The 19135-nt window shown below is 38.3% G+C and overlaps 1 long non-coding RNA gene across 4 annotated transcripts; it reads left to right on the forward strand.

Annotated features, from left to right (window-relative positions):
- The first annotated feature begins 11223 nt into the window (after positions 1-11223).
- LOC145103989 (uncharacterized) lies at positions 11224-13807 on the forward strand. 4 transcript variants are annotated; one of them, XR_013706973.1, is made up of 4 exons: positions 11224-12977; positions 13148-13230; positions 13300-13511; positions 13607-13807. It is a non-coding gene; the product is annotated as an uncharacterized LOC145103989 (long non-coding RNA). The 4 variants fall into 4 exon arrangements; XR_013706972.1 differs by having other exon boundaries at positions 11224-12484; positions 12765-13230; XR_013706971.1 differs by having other exon boundaries at positions 11224-13230.
- The last annotated feature ends 5328 nt before the right edge of the window (positions 13808-19135 follow it).

A 19135-nucleotide genomic window follows, 5' to 3' on the forward strand; every position in this document is an offset into this window, starting at 1 on the left:
TTAATATGGGTCTCACCGGTCACCATCCCATCTCTCATCGTCCTCAATTTCTATTTCCTTTCCATCTTTAGTCACATCGACGTCTTCACAATGCCTTCTTTTTTCGGTCATTTTATTAAAGATGAAGAGACAGTGGGTTGTGGTGTTGATTCGTCGGAGTTGAAAGACCGAAAAAAGAAGGGATGATGAAGACATCGATGTCACTAAAAATGGAAATGAAATAAAAGTTAAGGAGGATGAGAGATGGGATGGTGACCGGTGAGACCCAGATTAAATTTCTCAAATGTGGTTTCAGGTTCAGGGTGAGGAGATACAGATATTTGGGGTTTATTAATTTTTTTAAAATATATAAAAAATAAATACATAAATAAGAAAATTATTTAAAAAATAAATTAATAAGGGCACAATAGCCTTTTAGGTAAGATAGAGACCAAGCACACAACAAAAATAAACAGTAGGGACCATCCGAATTAAAAAAACAAGTTAGAGATCAAACGTACAAATTCCCCAAAAAACCATAGGGACCATTCGTGTAATTTATTCTTACTTTTCGTTTTGTTCATATTTGGGTAAATTTTTTTGTACACATCTAGGTAACGAACTTGTTGAAAGTGTTCGCATATGACCATTATGACCGGATGTAACCTGCTACAATAGGTCATAATGGTCATATGTGAACACCAACAACTTCGTTACCTAGATGTGTACAAAAAAAAGATAGTTATCCAGATATGAACAAACCGAAAAGTTAATTACCTTAATAAATCATATTCCCTTTTTAATTTAAAAAAATGGTCCATATTGGTTGATTGTGTTAATAACTTATTATTTTTTAAGGAGCCAAACAGATATATAGAAGATAGAAGATGGACATCATAAAGTTTTCGAGTAAACTTATATATCTGTCTGAACAAGCCCTCAACTTTTTCTCTGGATGATCCTCCGTTATAGATGCCCAAATATGATAAGGGCGTCCACATCCACAAGGGTTTGCATCATCAAATATCTTCTTTTGTAGATGTTGAGTTGGACATCAACGATTGAGATGAAGAAGAAGAAGTAGTCATTACAAGAGATCACGGGTGCCGTTCGTTTTTCTTTTCTCCAAGCCCTAAATCGATATATAATGGACAATTCTAATTTGTTTATTCAATGTCATTAAATATAAAGACATGTCATTTGCAAACTAATTGTATACCTAATGAATTTGGTTGCCTCTAATGAGAATTGAACAAAAGCATAAATTCGTTGAGTTTTTTTTGACAAAGGGTTAAGTTTGTTGGATTTTTTTGAACAGACAAAACATGATTGGGGTTTTTTGAACGGTATCGAAACTTCGTTGCTCTTACAAATCATTTTCCTGATATTTAATTTCACGTCATAAACCATGTCATTTGTTGACTTTCATTAGCTGGTTGACCCTCACTACAAGAAAAATACCATTTAATGACACACGATGATTTACGATACGCATTTTTGTGTGTCCTTAAAAATTATGCCAGCCTTCCAAAATTTGAAGGATAGAGGACACGTATTTGTGCGTGCCCTAAAATTATTGTCCCACAAAAAAAAATTTACAAACAAGGAGGGCGCTTATTTTAAATGTGTGTCCTCTGTGAATGTCGCTTTATAAATTCTTGCTCAAAATGCGCGTTTTTAAAGGGGGGAAATGAAATCCTCTGAAATTATAATTTTGAAATACCCGGCTTCAAGATATCCCTTCATTCTCTTCTTCCATTCTATTTACAAACCCTAATCACGATACCATCTGCTTCAAGGCATGTACGTGACCTTATATTTCTCCACAATCTTCAACATTTTCTCAAAATCAAATCTGTAACGCATGGTTCCTGGTATGTATTTCAATAAGAATTATTCATTTTGCAAAGGGACTCGACGAGTTGGAGGCCCCAAACTCGTCGAGTAGGAACTGATCTTTTTGGGACGCGGGACTTGATGCCTACTCGACGAGTCGAGAAGCCTCGACTTGACGAGTATGGCTGCCAGAGTGAAACCCTAATTTTTAGGGTTTGCACCCTATTTAAACACCTTAACACCCCCATTGTGGCCTCCCTCATCGCTTCCCTTAGTCCAGAAAACCCTAATTCTAGATCTTGAGCTTTGTGAGTGTGTGTGAGTGAAAAAGGAGAGATTCTTTGGTATTTTCTTGAAAGAGTGGAAGCTTGAAGTGCTTGGTTGAAGGAAGGGCCTTAGATCCAGATATTTTATAGTCAAAGCAGCCTTATTGAGGTATAAAGTCTATACATTGTCCATTCATTTTCTAGATCCCTTCATGGAGTAGTTTACGACTTTAAGGAGCCATATATCGAACCATTCATGGATGCAAGCATGTTTTGGGGCGACAACTTCAGATCCAGAGTTTTTGAGGGACTCCATGGCATAAAGGTGCCAACTTTATGGCCATGGGAGTCCCATGAATCATATGAATCACCTTTTAGCGCTTTTTGAGCTAAATACCCCATGCATGAACGTAAAGTTTGAAACTTTACGTGATATATCTAATGGGTTTTAAGCACTATAACAATCCTATGGTGCACATACAACCCTAGATTCTTTGGATCTAAGTTTTTTCAAGTTATACATGCAATATCATTTCATCCAAAGCATACACCCTAGCTAGCATGCAATTTGAGATATACAATATAAAAACTAGTTAGATGAATACCTCGTGTTGTAGCTTGTAGTTCCTTTCCTTTCAAGAACTTAGCACCTCAAATGTGATGCCTCAAATGTGTCACAAACACCAAATACAGAAGAAGGCTAAAGAGAGAGAGGTTAGGAACCACAAATCAGCTAGGGTTTCACCTTGGAACTCTTGGGGGCCGATTTTAGGGTGCTTAGGGGTTACTTTTATAGTGTGGAATTTCTAGGGTTTCATACATGTAAACCCTAATTCACCATGACTCTTCATATTTGATGGACCTTTGGACTAAAACCTAATGGACTCATATAGGTTTAGTCCATGCCTAATCAACATGGATCATTAGCCCAAACTATAAGTATCACTGATTTGGTAAATCAGTACTTGTAAATTTAATCAGTCTCTTTTGATCAATAAATTAATTCTTGATCAATACCAATTAAATAATATGATTTCTCAATTAATATATTATTCATATAATATATTAATAAATCACAAATAACATCTTTCTCAAATATCCATCCTATCAAATTGCTCCGGTGAAGGCAACCCAAAAGGACCATGCTACTATCGGGTCAAGTACATACCAACTATAGTTATGGGCTTAGACACCTAATCCAATAGTCTCCCACTTGGATAAGTCTAATAACTATAACTGCCAATGCAACTTCAAAATCTGATTAGCAATCGTAGTTCTCAAAAGCCGTTGTTGCACTCTGATCTGGTCAATTACGCGTCCTTTAGATAAGTGATCATATAATCCTCTGTTCTACAAGATATCGCGTGGACAAAGACATGGAATAAAGTCATAATCATTGTCCTATCAGTTTGTTTCCCGATTTGTAATTTTTTTGACATAGAACTTAATTGAACACATCAATTGAGTCCTGACCGGGCCCGACACATAAGTCAAAACAAAATCATCGAGGGGGCCAAGAAATCGCTTTTAATCCTCCTAGGATAAAAGGAACATATAAAATTCGGCTTATATGCTTGTACTAATTACTTGTTAAATTATACACAACAATACGTTTTATAACATCAAGTTACTGATGCGTTTTCGTACTATCAATGCACAACCAATTCGTAATCAACAACTCATATATCTTGGTTTGAATACTATACTATATTATTGTCTCACAATCACTCGTGATAAATTCCATGAAGTGATTCATGTGAGTGTGGGTTTAATCCAATACTCAAATCTTATTTCGAGAGCACTCATGAATGTTGTAGCGAACTTTTTCTATATCTAAAAGACCTTGGACAATATATAAGCCAATTCATGACAGTCTAACTTCATAAGGGGATCTGCTGCAAATGCTTAACCCTACTCGGTCCCTTCGTAAGGGGATCTGCTGGGTTATCATCTGACGATACCCTTTTTACTACGAAGAGTCCTTCTTCTAATCGATGTCTTATGAAGTGATATTTTCTGTCGATGTGCCTGGATCTACCATGATCCCTCGGTTCCTTGATTAAGGCGACCGCACCCTCGTTGTCACAGAAAATTTCCATAGGCTCCTTTACAGCTGGTACAACTCCAAGGTCTCCGATGAAGTTCTTTAGCCATATTGCCTCCTTCGACGCTTCGCTTGCTGCTATATACTCTGATTCGCACGATGAATCAGCCACAGTCTCCTGTTTGGAACTTTTCCATGTTACTGCTCCTCCATTAAGGGTAAACACCCAGCCCGACTGAGAGCGGAAATTATCTCTGTCGATCTGAAAGCTGGCGTCACTATACCCTGTTACTCTCAAGCCATCACTCCCACTGAGGGTAAGGACTCAGTCCTTAGTCCTCCGCAGGTACTTAAGAATGTTTTTTACTGCTATCCAGTGAGTTCTACCAGGATTCCCTTGATATCGACTAACCATGCTCAAAACAAAAGCCACATCAGGACGAGTACATGTTATAGCATACATGATTGAGCCAACGGCGGAAGCATATGGTACTCGACTCATTTCTGCTATTTCGGCATCGGTACTCGGACTCTAAGTCTTACTCAGTTTGGTATTGCTCGAGATAGGCAATTCTCCTTTCTTGGAATTCTCCATGTTGAAACGTTTCAACACCTTGTCCAAGTAGGTACTTTGACTAAGTCCTATTAGTCTTTTACTCTTATTTCTCAATATCTCTTATCCCTAGAATGTAAGCAACTTCCCCGAGGTCCTTCATAGCGAAACATTTCCCAAGCCAGGACTTAACTTCCTGCAAGGTTGGAACGTCGTTTCCTATGAGCAGTATGTCATCCACATACAATACCAGAAAGCTAACTATACTCCCAATATCTTGACATATATATAGGACTCATCCTCGCTTCTCGAAAAACCAAACTCTTTGACTTTCTCATCAAAACAAAGATTCCATCTGCAAGATGCTTGCCTTAATCCATAAATGGATTTCTCAAGCTTACACACTCTATTTGAGTACTTCACATCTACAAAACCCTCTGGCTGACTCATGTAAACATCTTCAGCCAACTTCCCATTAAGGAAAGCGGTTTTGACATCCATCTGCCATATTTCATAATCATGAAACGCTGCTATGGCTAGGATAACCCTTATAGATTTTATCTTCGCTACTGGTGAGAAGGTCTCGTCATAGTCAACTCCAGGAGTTTGAGTAAAGCCCTTCGAAACCAATTGCGCCTTATATGTGTGTACTTTCCCATCCATATCGGTCTTCTTATTGAAGATCCACTTGCACCCGACCGTCTTACAACCTGGTACATTGTCAACCAAGTTCCAAACTTTATTGTCATACATAGACTGAATCTCGTTGTCCATCGCCTCTTTCCACTTCGCAGACTCTTGGCCCGCCATGGCTTCCTTGTAGCTGTTAGGTTCATCCAAATTTACCAGTGTGCTATCACTGATAAACGTATCACCTTCACTTGTTATATGAAAACCATATAACACAGGTGGAGCACTAACTCTACTGGAATGTCTTAGAGGTAAGGACTGGTCAACTGGTCCAACAGGAGTCTCATCCTCAGGTTGATCGTTAGTGCTTGAGGTTCCTTCATCGCTCAACTCTTGAAGCTCTTCAAGGTCAATTTGCCTCCCACTATCCTCTTGGCATATGAGTTCCCTTTCACGAAAGACACCCCTTCATGCTACGAAGACCACGTTCTCACTAGGTCTATAGAACAAATATCCAAAGAATTTCTATGGGTAGCCGATGAAAATACAACGCTCACTACGAGGTTCGAGCTTGTCGTGAGTCTCTCATCTTATGAAAGACTCGCAACCCCAAACTTTGATATGTGCTAACAAGGGAACATTCCCTGTCCACATCTCGTGAGGTGTTTTGGTAACCTTCTTAGTTGGGACTAGATTAAGGATAAGGGAGCAGTCTCTAAGGTATACCCCCAGAATGAGATAAGTAATGAAGCTCGACTCATCATGGAACAAACCATATCCAACAAGGTTCGATTGTGCCTCTCAGCCACACCATTTAGCTGCGGTGTCCTAGGTGGTGTCAATTGTGAAACAATTCCACATTCCATAAGATAGTCGTGGAACTCAATACTAAGATACTCATCACCTCAATAGGATCGGAGCAACTTTATTTTCCTTCCCAATTGATTTTCCACTTCTTGCTTAGACTCTTTGAACTTTTCAAAGGCTTCCGACTTGTGCTTGATTAAGTAGATATATCCATATCTGCTGTAATCGTCGGTAAAGGTTACATAGAAGCGGTTAACATCCCTTGTGGCGGATTTGAAGGGCCCACACACATCGGTGTGTATGAGATCCAACAAACCCTCACCTATTTCACAAGTACCAGTGAAAGGTGACTTGGTCATCTTTCCAAGAAAACAAGATTCGCACGTGTCATCCGACTTTAAGTCAAATGACTCCAATACTCCATCCTTTTGGAGTTGGGCTATGCGCTTCTTGTTGACATGTCCAAGACGACAATGCCACAAGCATGCTTTGTCCAAACCATTGGACGAATCGATATGCAATAAATTATTTCCTAAGTTGTCTACAACCATCACAGTTTCATATACACCATTATAAGGCAATGCTTCAAAATAAAATTTATCATTATAAAAAGCATTAATATAACCAATTTCATTGTTGAATGAAAATCTAAAACCTTGTTTATACAAACCATGAAAAGAAATAATGTTTCTCGCCATATCAGACGAGTAGCAACAATTATTCAGCTCTAGCCCTAACCCATTACTAAGCAATAAAGAATAAACTCCAATCTTAGTGACAGGCGACGCTTTCCTATTCCCCATTATCAAGTTCATATTCCCGTTCTCCACATCCCTACTTCTTTTTAGACCCTGCAAATTAGAACAAATATGAAAACCACATCCTGTATCAATGACCCAAGAATTAGCATGTGATGAGTTGTTAGGTTGAATAGTGTAAATACCTGCGAAGGTGGGCTTTATCTTCCAATCCTTAATGTCTTGCAAGTATTTAGGGCGACTTTGTTTCCAGTGCCCTTTTTCATGACAATGGAAGCACTCTGCTTCCTTTGGATTGGACGGGGGAGTAGCAGAACCACCTTTGGACCCACTAGAAGAGGCTCCATCACGAGACTTTCCCTTGGATTCTTTGAAGGAGTTTTCATTTTCTTCCCTTCACCATGTCCAATTTCCAGGACTGGGGCGGCAGTAGTAGGAGTGGGTACAACAGACTTGCCTTTTAAACTACTTTCAACAATTCTCAGAAGCCCCTGAAGCTTGCTTAGAGTGACTTCCTCCTTGTTCATATGATAAGTCATACGAAACTGATCATAACAGGAAGGTAAAGAGTGTAGGATAATGTCGATAGCCAACTCTTCATCAAAGTTGACATTCAACTTCAACAAACGGTCCACATATCTCTGCATCTTCTGCAAGTGGGCCGTGATGGTCTCTCTATCCTTCATTTTTGTTGTTATCATGGAGGCAATGATTTCATACCTTTCTTGTCGAACACTTTGATGGTACCTTTCCATCAAGTCTTGGTGCATCTCAAAAGGCCAAAAATCCTTGTAGGACTTCTAAAGCTCAGAAGTCATAGTGACTGGTGCATCTTAAAAGGCCAAAAATCCTTGTGCATATCAATGGCATGTTTAATCTCGATTATGCCCTTCAAGTTTGTGACTGGGATACCGAGGATCACAAACAAGGTGTGAATAGCCATGCAAATGTGCTTGGTACTCTCGATGTCATTTATCACCTAATCATTGTGCCGGTTAACCACACACGCTCCATTGATCTATGACAAACATCGAGCTACCCTTTGCCACCCTTTTTAGTCCAAGTTAGTGTGCCGGTTAACCACACCTGCTCCACTAACTACTTGGCAAGGTGCAAAGTGCAATTTCATGGAATAGCACAATTTTCACATTTTTCCTAAAGTAACTAAGATTGAGAATTTATAAAAGCATTTAGTTACTTTTATAATTATCATTATACTTTTTAATGAGAATTAATGTCCTATCCTACCCGTTCGGCTAACGACCCTCCACTAGTCAAGGAAGCGGTGAGTGAGAGTGGATACCCTTTCAATCGCCATTTTATAGGCAATTTCCTTATACCTCCCTTATAGATCAGGTTCGTGAATGAGACCTACTAACGGTAAGATTGAATATCTTATACATATATATATATATATATATATATATATATATATATATATATATATATATATATATAAGTATTAAGCGTTTAATATTATAATAGTATAAGGGTTGAATTTTACACTTTTAAAACTCTAGGGTTTAGAATTTAAATATTTCAAAAAAAAATTAAAACCTTTTAATCAACTTTTTAAATTCTAAAACTTGAGGGCAAGTTTTGAAACCTTTCAATACTTCTTAGATCAATTTGAAGACAATTAAATTAATCATATAATTAATTATATCACAAAATTGACATAATCTAATTTCATATATCAAAATGATTCAAATCAAAATTTTACAAATAATTAGTTTTTCACAAAATCAGGTAATTATCTTAAAATTTGACAATCATCATTCATTTGGATGAGGATAATCATTACCAATAAAAATCGAATTTTAACAATCAAAACAGTTTGTGGTAATGATCCCAATCCAAAACTGGCCAAAAACTCGAAAATCTGCAAAGAGAGGATCCTACTCGTCGAGTTCATGGCATGGACTCGACGAGTTCATCACATATGATCCAACTCGTCGAGTTCCCATATGGGACTCGACAAGTCCAACAGTCAGTGGCCAGAAATAACATTTTTCAGCTTTGAAAATTAAATAATTGCATCAATATAACAGAAAACACCCTAGGCTCTGATACCACTAATGGGTTTTAAGCACTATAAAAATCCTATGGTGCACATACAACCCTAGATGCTTTGTATCTAAGATTTCTTAAGTTATACATGCAATATCATTTCATCCAAAGCATACACCCTAGCAAGCATGAAATTTGAGATATACAATATAAAAACTAGTTAGATGAATACTTCTTGTTGTAGCTTGTAGTTCCTTTCCTTTCAAGAGCTTAGCACCTCTAATGTGATGCATCAAATGTGTCACAAACACCAAATGCAAAAGGAGGCTAGAGAGAGAGAGAGAGAGAGAGAGAGAGGTTAGGAAGCACAAATCAGCTAGGGTTTCACCTTGGAACTCTTGGGGGGCCGATTTTAGGGTGCTTAGGGGTTACTTTTATAGTGTGGAATTCCTAGGGTTTCATACATGTAAACCCTAATTCACCATGACTCTTTATATTTGATGGACCTTTGGACTAAACCCTAATGGACTCATATAGGGTTAGTCCATGCCTAATCAACATGGATCATTTGCCCAAACTATAAGTATCACTGATTTACCAAATCAGTACTTGTAAATTTAATCAGTCTCTTTTGATCAATAAATTAATTCTTGATCAATACCAATTAAATAATATGATTTCTCAATTAATATATTATTCATATAATATATTAATAAATCACAAATAACATCTTTCTCAAATATCCATCCTATCAAATTGCTCCGGTGAAGGCAACCCAAAAGGACCATGCTACTATCGGGTTAAGTACATACCGATTATAGTTATGGGCTTAGACACCTAATCCAACAATATCGACCCTAGGAAACCAGATCTATGTTTTGGATGCATTAAGCCTGACTAGAATCGACTGTATGGATTTTGACCATGGGGGACTCGACGAGTTGTTCATACAACTCGGCGAGTCGGGTCGTGGTCCCCCAACCTTTTCTGTTACTGAGTAAACTCGTTGAGTCTAGGAGATGATTAAGCGAGTTGGAAATGTTTTAGGCTTGAAGATTGAAGAACTTGACGAGTTTAAAGAGGAACTCGGTGAGTTATGAGCAAAATGTCCCAACTCTGTATGAAGGAGAACTCGACGAGTTCAAGGAGGAACTCGGTGAGTTGTGGGTAAAAAGTCCCGACTATGCTATGAGGATGAACTTGACGAGTTCATGAAAGGACTCGATGAGTTGGATCGAGATTTTCAGGGTTTTTTTGGATTATGGAACTCGACGAGTTGGTGGACCAACTCGGCGAGTTGAGTCAACCAGGATGTTGACTTTGACTTTGACCATTGACTAGAGTTGAACCTAGGGTGGTTATGAGTATGAAATAGTAATTAAAGGAGATTATTATGTGTAGGAGTTGAGAGGAGTTGATCCCAGAGTCGAGGACAGTACAACTACTACACGACATTCGAGGTGAGTTACCTTCCAGTAGAAGTGGGTCTAAGGCCACAGTGTCGGCCCACTAGTAGGAGATGTTTGTTAGATGATTGTCTTTGTGATAATTGTCTAGTATGCCACTATCCGTTATATTTATGTGTTAGTATGATATGATACTATGTAGTAGTGGTAGGGGTGAAATAGTCCCCGATTACCGGTTGAAAGATACCGAAGGCAGTTACCGGTTGAAAGATACCGAAGACAGTTACCGGTTGGAAGATACCGAAGGCAGTTACCGGTTGAAAGATACCGAAGGGGAGGCCAGCTCCCAGATATACTAGGCAGTATGTGATTTATGTGTATGCTAGGATATTATGTGATAGTGGTAGGGGTGAAATAGTCCCCGGTCACTGGTTGAAAGATACCGAAGGCAGTTACCGGTTGAAAGATACTGAAGGCAGTTACCGGTTGAAAGATACCCCTGACAGTTACCGGCTGAAAGATACCGATGACAATTACCGGTTGAAAGATACCGAAGAGATAGGAATTATGTGGTATGTGGTATGATGGAGGAACTCACTAAGCTTTGTGCTTACGGTTTACAGTTTTGTTTTCAGGTACTTCCTCTTCGAAGGGAAAGGAGTCGGCTTGACTGCAGCGCATCACACATGATTTCCACGCACGAGATCCGTGGAAGATTTACTCTGATGTTGTTTTTACCATGACATGTTTTGACTATTGTTACAATGGTTTTGATATGGGTTGGTATTATGGTTATTCTCAGACAAATGGTTTTATAATTAATAAATTTAAAAAAAAAAAATTTGGTCACGATTTTTGGGATGTTACCAAATCTCTAACATGTGAACTAGGGTCTCGCCAACTGATGCCGCCCTCATCCAAATAAAGAATCCGAAAATGTGAAATAGAGATAAGGGAAACAACGAGACGGGGTGTTCATGAGGGGCAATCTCGTCTTTCATGAATCTGTTATTGTGTGTGGCGGATGATATGGCGATGAAACTCCCGTGGGTTAGCTCGACACCCTTGATTCCTCCGGTTGTGTCGGATGAGTAAAGTGTCCCCGCCGTATCGGGATGCTGTACATCTCCGCTTCAAGTTTTCCCATCTCTGCTTCAAGACACAAACATTGACATAAGTTCACCAGAAATCAAGTCATTGGTGATGGTCTATCGGTGAATATCGTTGGAATGCCAAAGAATCAACTCTATGATATCATGTCCCAAGTAATCACATCTCGTTCAAGCAAATGATCGAACAGCTTGTGTGCATTATCAATGTTTCCACACTTGAAGTAAAGAGCAATCATGGAGTTCATGACAGTACAATCAAGTCCAAACCCAAGCTTTAGAACATAACCGTGGATACTTTCCCCAAAATTTTCATTCTCAGGAGCTGCGAAGCATTTAAATAAACAAGAAAATGTGTAAGAATCAGGTTTGACGCCCACTTCCTGCATTATTCTGAACAAAGATACATTCTCCTCAAAATCACCCATCTTTGCATACGTGTTCATCATAAAGTTCCAAAGAAAAACATTATGTTTCTCAATTTTATCGAAAATCCGCCTCCCTTCTCTCACATCCCCACAGCTCACATGCATAAACACGAGCTTTGAACCCAGAACTGAATCAAGTTCAATACCCCTCGAACATATAAAATTATGAACTGTCTTGCCATGGTGCAGAGCCTTTGACTCCGCGCAAAGCTGTAGGATGTGACAATACGTCTTGGAATCAATTTCTTCTAACTTACAAACCAAATCCATGGCATTTTTAAGATTACCCATTTCGTAGAATCTGAAAATATCAGCATTCTAATCTGTAACTTGATGATTAGAGGTTGAAGTCAGTGTTAAAGTAGCGGGAATTCGTGTACAATATGCGTGTTGAAGTTTGGAGATAGAAGTTGTAAAGATCTTAAAGCTAGTTTGACATTTTTATGGTGAAGAAGTTGTTTTTGATTTTGAATATATTTGTCACTGAATCTTTTAAATGATTCAACAACAGAGTGTATGCATATGATGGAGCTTCAAGTAGTTAACCTGGCTAATTCCAATAATGGAAGCTACCCGTTTCAAGGGAAAATAAGGCTTGATGCGTCCTTAAAACATTAAAGCCAATAACAGTATTCTCCTAAGATTTCAACAACCTCAGGTAAAGATTTCTCATTCTTCTGGTATGCCCTAATTTTTCCTATTTTTCTGATCAGGGCGTGTTTCATCGACTATTAAAAGCTATTTGTAATATTTTACTATTTATGCTAGTTAATGGAGTGAGCGGAAGGGAGTACTCAGTTAAAAAAAAACAAAGTATTATCTTATTGATTAGCGATTAATGGTGTTGAGCTTTAAGCAATTTCATGCCCTCTATTTATTAATCTTTTATAAGCTAGATTGTCGTTTTCTTTCCTTTTTATAAGTTGAATTGTTGCTAGAAATTATAATCATCTATTCAAAGAAGGTGTTGGAATGTGAGTTCAAATTGATGACCCTCTTACATATAAATTTGATTAAGACATTGTACAATGAAATGCAAAGAAAAATTATGTGAAGGAGGTTACGTATTAATCTCATGAATGCTGCAAACGTATGTGTTTCTCTCAATTCACCTTTTGAAGGACCTGGCACATGTCTATATTGCAGAACCTGTAAGTTTTTTTTCCCTTTCTTTTCTGGGTAAACTATAGGAAATAACCTCCTACTTTATTACTCTGTATAGGATGTATCTGTAACAATTCTTTACCGATGATATCAATGTACTTGCACTAAAGTAGATATTCACCAATAGAAGTGATATGATTTCATTGATTGTTTTTAGGTTCTTGCACTGGAGTATTTAATATCATTCATTGAGACCTGAAGCTGGACAACTTGATAATTGGTCCAGATGGCCATATCAAGGTAAAACAAAATTGAATTTCTGAATAAGCAAGCAATTACTAATAAATATAAAATGATTATTTGTTACAGCTGTCAGATTTTGGGCTATCGAAGGTAGGTCTGATTAACAGTACAGAGGACTTATCAGGGGTGCATCAGAAAACAGGACCTCTATTTATGGAGAAAATGATGTTAATACTACACCAGGAAGAGAACGTCAAAAACAGTCCGTTGTTGGGACTCCTGACTAACTATCTGGCTCCTGAGATACTTTTCGGCATGGGACATGGTTGGAATTTACAGTTATACCCTTTACCCTTTATCATTTATTCAAATGTCTTTCTGCTTATTGCTTATATAAAGTTGAAAGTTGAAACACTTAATTCCTTTGGTGTAGGTGCAACAGCTGATTGGTGGTCTGTTGGCGTTATTCTTTTTGAGCTGCTTGTAGGGATACCACCTTTTGTTGGGTTTTAATCTTGATATGTTGTTATTTTAGTAGTGTTTTAATATTTAGTTTATCTTGTGAATTAAATAAATGGTAGTAGTGTAACACTCCGTTTATTAAATAAATAAATAAATAAAATTAATGGATGAATAGTAGCCCTAAAATCCATAATATTTATTGGGGTGTTGGTTTCGGGAAGTCGAATGACATGATTTAGAGTTTCAGGGGCTAAAGTGTAAATTCGGGATTTAATTTGTAAAGATTGTTAGAAGACAAGGGGTGGTTGGTAAGTATTGGGACTTAAGATGGATAGATTTTGGGAAGCAAGGGTTAAATGGTAAATTTCAGACTCAATTTGTAAAGAATATTGAAGGCAGGGGTTAAAAGGGTAATTTCTGGGCTTATAATGGAAACTCTTTATGGAGGAGGGACCAAAGTGTATAAAGTGAATTAAGTTTGGAAGGAAACACGGGACTTCAACCCGTGCCTTCTTTTCCCCGTTTGAATATATATATATATATATATATATATATATATATATATATATATATATATATATATATAGAGAGAGAGAGAGAGAGAGAGAGGTTCAAATGTTTTTAGCAAGTATTGTGTGCTTAAATGCACCAATGAGAATTCAAGAAATAATAAATCATTAGATAAATCATTAAAGGGTATTTTGGACATTTTGTACTTTTGATTAAGGAAATCATTTAATTTAAATCTTGCAATTAAGGAAATAAAGTAATATATTTGACCTAGTCATTTGCGGTCTCGTTTATAGGCGTGCATATTGTTCCATTCCAACCCTAGCACATCTCTTTCTTTTTTGCGGCCTTCTTCAGCAATCGGCAAGAATGTTTGATTAGAGATAGCTTCAACACGAATCTTCCAGATTTTCGTTTCAGTCAGCCTTCATCTTCCAGATTTTCATTTCAGTTTGAACACCGATGGATGTTTGATTAGAGATAGCTTCAACACGAATCTTGAAGAGGAAGGGGTTCGGTTGTGTGCTCTCGTTAGGGCTTATTTTCGCCGTGTTTCATGAGACGACATTACATTCGCCGCCTGTTAGCGCAGTGGAGTCCTCCTACTTCAGTAACATCACATGCCCGACTTTCACTTCCGCCGGACCTTCTGCTACCTGGAGCTGTATGAGATGCTTAAAGGGTTCTAATTGCGAATTTTGTGCTTCACAAACTGATAAGGTAAAAACCATACTTGTTATTGACTTTTTTAGTCAAACTAACTAATCTTTAACTCCATAACTCATACGAATCATTCAATCTTTTCAAAATCTACAAAAATCCCTTCTGAGGAACAAAACTATAATCAATTCCGAGATATACCCATTAAGATTCTGAGGTGTTTGTGGTGGAATCGCTGCTACATCAAACTGGATTTCAAATCTTATCGTTGCTCAATTATTCTTATCGTTAACTGAAGCCATAGGAACTTCCTGTACTTTTCTAGGGTTTGGGGTTATATCAGTCATAGGAACTTCATGGACTTTTCTTAGGTGCCTAAACATTTTTCTTGCTTTTCAAGTATCTATTAATTCTCAGGTTCAAATTTTCTTGCATCTTTAGCTTGTACTCAATAATTAACTTGAACATGTTAGGCTTGATGTAATTTCCCAAATAAAGTTAACCCGATTCCAAATCTTTTATAATAAAATGTTTGTCAACTTATTTCTGTTGCTGGTCTTGTATATTGTAGGCATACCTTCAGAATTTGGTCTTCAAAATTCTGCCTTTAAAGTGTTTGTGAAAAGTCCTCAACGAATGAGAGTGACAATGAATGCACTCTATAAGGGGTTCCATTCTTGAAACATTATTCAAAGCATGTGAATATGTTAGTATGAATGTCATTCAGTTTGGATTTAGAATGTAAAAAACAATAAACAGGTGTAAAATAGCGATTCTGATAGAATATTTAAAACCATTCTGCAAGAATAGTTTATTTTGTAAGAATATATATTGCTGTATTATGATAGAATTGTAGTTAATTGTTTATATGTTTAATGTGCAGTTGTTACAAGTGTATCACTATAAAATATTTTGCAATAAATTTGTGATAGAAATGGCTTGAAGAATGGCTTGAAGACCTGATGGGAAAGGCTTGAAGAATGAATTAAAGAATAATCACACTCATACAATGTAATTAAAAATGTTGTTATTTTTTAGAAATTACACTTGTTTATTTTTTCAGAATGTTGTTATTATTCAATGAATCACAATCATACAATGTAATTATTTGGTATATTATTAGTCCAAGAATCGATTTTGTGTATTCTTTCAGAATGTATTTAGTAGTTTATGATTGACATTAATTCATTCTCACAGAATAAAATCGAAAATATATTTACTAGTTCATGGTTGGCATTCTATCATTCTGAGAGAATAAAATCAAAAAATATATTTACTAGTTTATGGTTGACATTCTATTATTCTGACAGAATAAAATCGGATTTTTAAATTTGAATTAATTTAAAATATTCAGATTTTTTAAAATAAAAGAATTAATTATCCCTAAAAATCCAAAAATTTCCTTTTTTAATATAGGTTAATTGACTAAAATGCCCTTATGCTGAAATTAGTGTGATTATATGGTACATGTTATCCTATTCTAATATCATAGACCCTCAGATCCTGACCTTTGATTCTATTCCATCCGGTGGTCCAGATCTGTGCATTCTGGCATATAATAGTTATTAGAAACAATATAACCTAACCCTACACACACACACACACACACACACACACACACACACACACACACACACATATATATATATATATATATATATATATATATATATATATATATATATATATATATATATATATATATATATATATATATATATATATATATATATATATATATATATATATATATATATATAGGGGAACGTTCAATCGATAACATTTCTTATCGCGAGAACATTTGAGAACAAATTTGAAAAACACAATTTTTTTAATTAAAATTATAAAATAATATTTATATAAATCAAAAAATAATTACAAACAATTAAAAAACCCACTAACTAACACCACTCACCACCCAACCAACACTACCCACCACCACCACGCGCCACCACCACCCATCACTAACCACCACCACCAACTACTCATCACTACCCACCACCCACCACCACCCACCACCACCAACCACCACCCACCACCACACGCCACCACCACCCATCACTAACCACCACCACCAACCACCACTCACCACCCATCACTAACCACCCACCCACCACCAACCACCTCCGCCACCACCATCACCAGCCCCAACCATCACCACCTAACCACCACCACCCGCCACCACCACCCACCTCCACCACCCATCACCACCGCCCGCCACCACCACCAACAACCACTACCTACCACCCATCACTACCACCCGCCACCACCCACCACCACCAACCACTACTCACCATCCATCACTACCCACCACCCACCACCACCCAACCACCACAACCACAACCACCACCACCACCACCACCAACCACCCGCCACCACCACCCATCACTACCCACTACCACCAACCACCACCCACCACCCATCACTACCCACCACCCACCACCACCCGCCACCATCACCTATCACTACCCACTACCCACCACCCGCCACCACTAACCACCACCCACCACCCACCACCCATCACTACCCACTACCACCACCACCAGCACCACCCAACCACCACCACCTGCCACCACCACCCACCTCCACCAGCCATCACCACCGTGTGCCACCACCACCCACAACCACTACCGACCACTACCCACCACCACCACCACCCATCACTAACCACCACCACTAACCACCACCCACCACCCATCACTACCCACCACCATCACCACCACCACCCACCATCAGCCACCACCATCACCACCCACCACCATCACCACCCAACCGCCACCACCACCCATCACTACCCACCACCCATCACAACTCACCACCACCCGCCACCCCCACCATAACCACCACCCACCACACCAACCACCACACGCCACCACCACCCATCACTACCCACCACCACCAACCACCACCCACCACCCATCACTACCCACCACCAACCACCACCCACCACCCATCACTACCCACCACCTACCAGCACCCGCCACCACCATCACCACCACCCACCACCCATCGCTACCCACCACCCACCACCACCACCAACCACCACCCGCCACCATCATCACCACCCAACCACCACCACCACCCACCTCTACCACCCATCACCACCACGTGCCACCACCACCCACAACCACTACCTACCACCCATCACCACCACTACCCACCACCACCACCCATCACTAACCACCACCACCAACAACCACCCACCACCCACCACCAACCACCACTATCACCACACACCACCATCACCACCCAACCACCACCACCACCCATCACTACCCACCACCCATCACCACTCACCATCACCCGCCACCCCCACCATAACCACCACCCACCACCACCACCACCACCACCAACCACCACCCACCACTACCACCCGTCACTACGCACCACCACCAACCACCAACCACCACCCATCACCCATCACTATCCACCACCCACTACCACTCACCACCACCACCACCACCCACCCACATAACCATCACCACCACCCACCACCCATCTCTATCCACCACCCACCACCACCACCACCCACCACCCACCCACCACAACCATCACCACCACCACCCCCACCTACAAAGATTTGTTATTGTGTTTTTGATTCATTAGGTTTTCTCTTGTATATAATCACATATGATTATATGTATCGAGTCACATATGATTATATGTATCGAATCATATATGATTTATATGTTATTAAATACATATAATCACATGTGATTAAATACACGTGAAAAACTAGTGAATCGAGAATGCAATAATGAATATTGTCCACGTAAATCATATGTGATTAGATACATATAACTACATGTGATTATATGTATTTAATAAAATATTATTTACGTGAGCCGTATTTATTTTCGTGTTTTTGATTTAATAATTGGGATTGTGTATTAAATCACATGTGATTATATGTATTTAATCACATATGATTTATATGGACAATATTTTTTTTTTCACGTGTTGATTTAATAGTTGTTCTTGTGTATTTAATCACATGTGATTATATATATTTAATCACATATGATTCGTATGGAAAATATTTATTCTTGCGTCGATTCAATAATTGTTCTAATATATTTAATCACATGTGATTATATGTATTTAATCACATATGATTTATGTGGACAATATCCATTATTTCTTTCTCAATTCAATAGTTGTACTCATGTACTTAATCAAATGTGATTATATGTATCAAATCACATATGATTTATATTGATAATATTCATGAGTTAATATTTTTTCTTATGTATTTAATCATATGTGATTGTATGTATTAATCACATATGATTAATGTATAAAAAGAAAAATTATTTAATCAAAAACGCGA

This window comes from Lactuca virosa, chromosome 4 (genome assembly GCF_052849685.1).
Source record: "Lactuca virosa cultivar CGN04683 chromosome 4, Lactuca_virosa_CGN04683_v6, whole genome shotgun sequence".
Taxonomy (NCBI): Eukaryota; Viridiplantae; Streptophyta; class Magnoliopsida; order Asterales; family Asteraceae; genus Lactuca; species Lactuca virosa.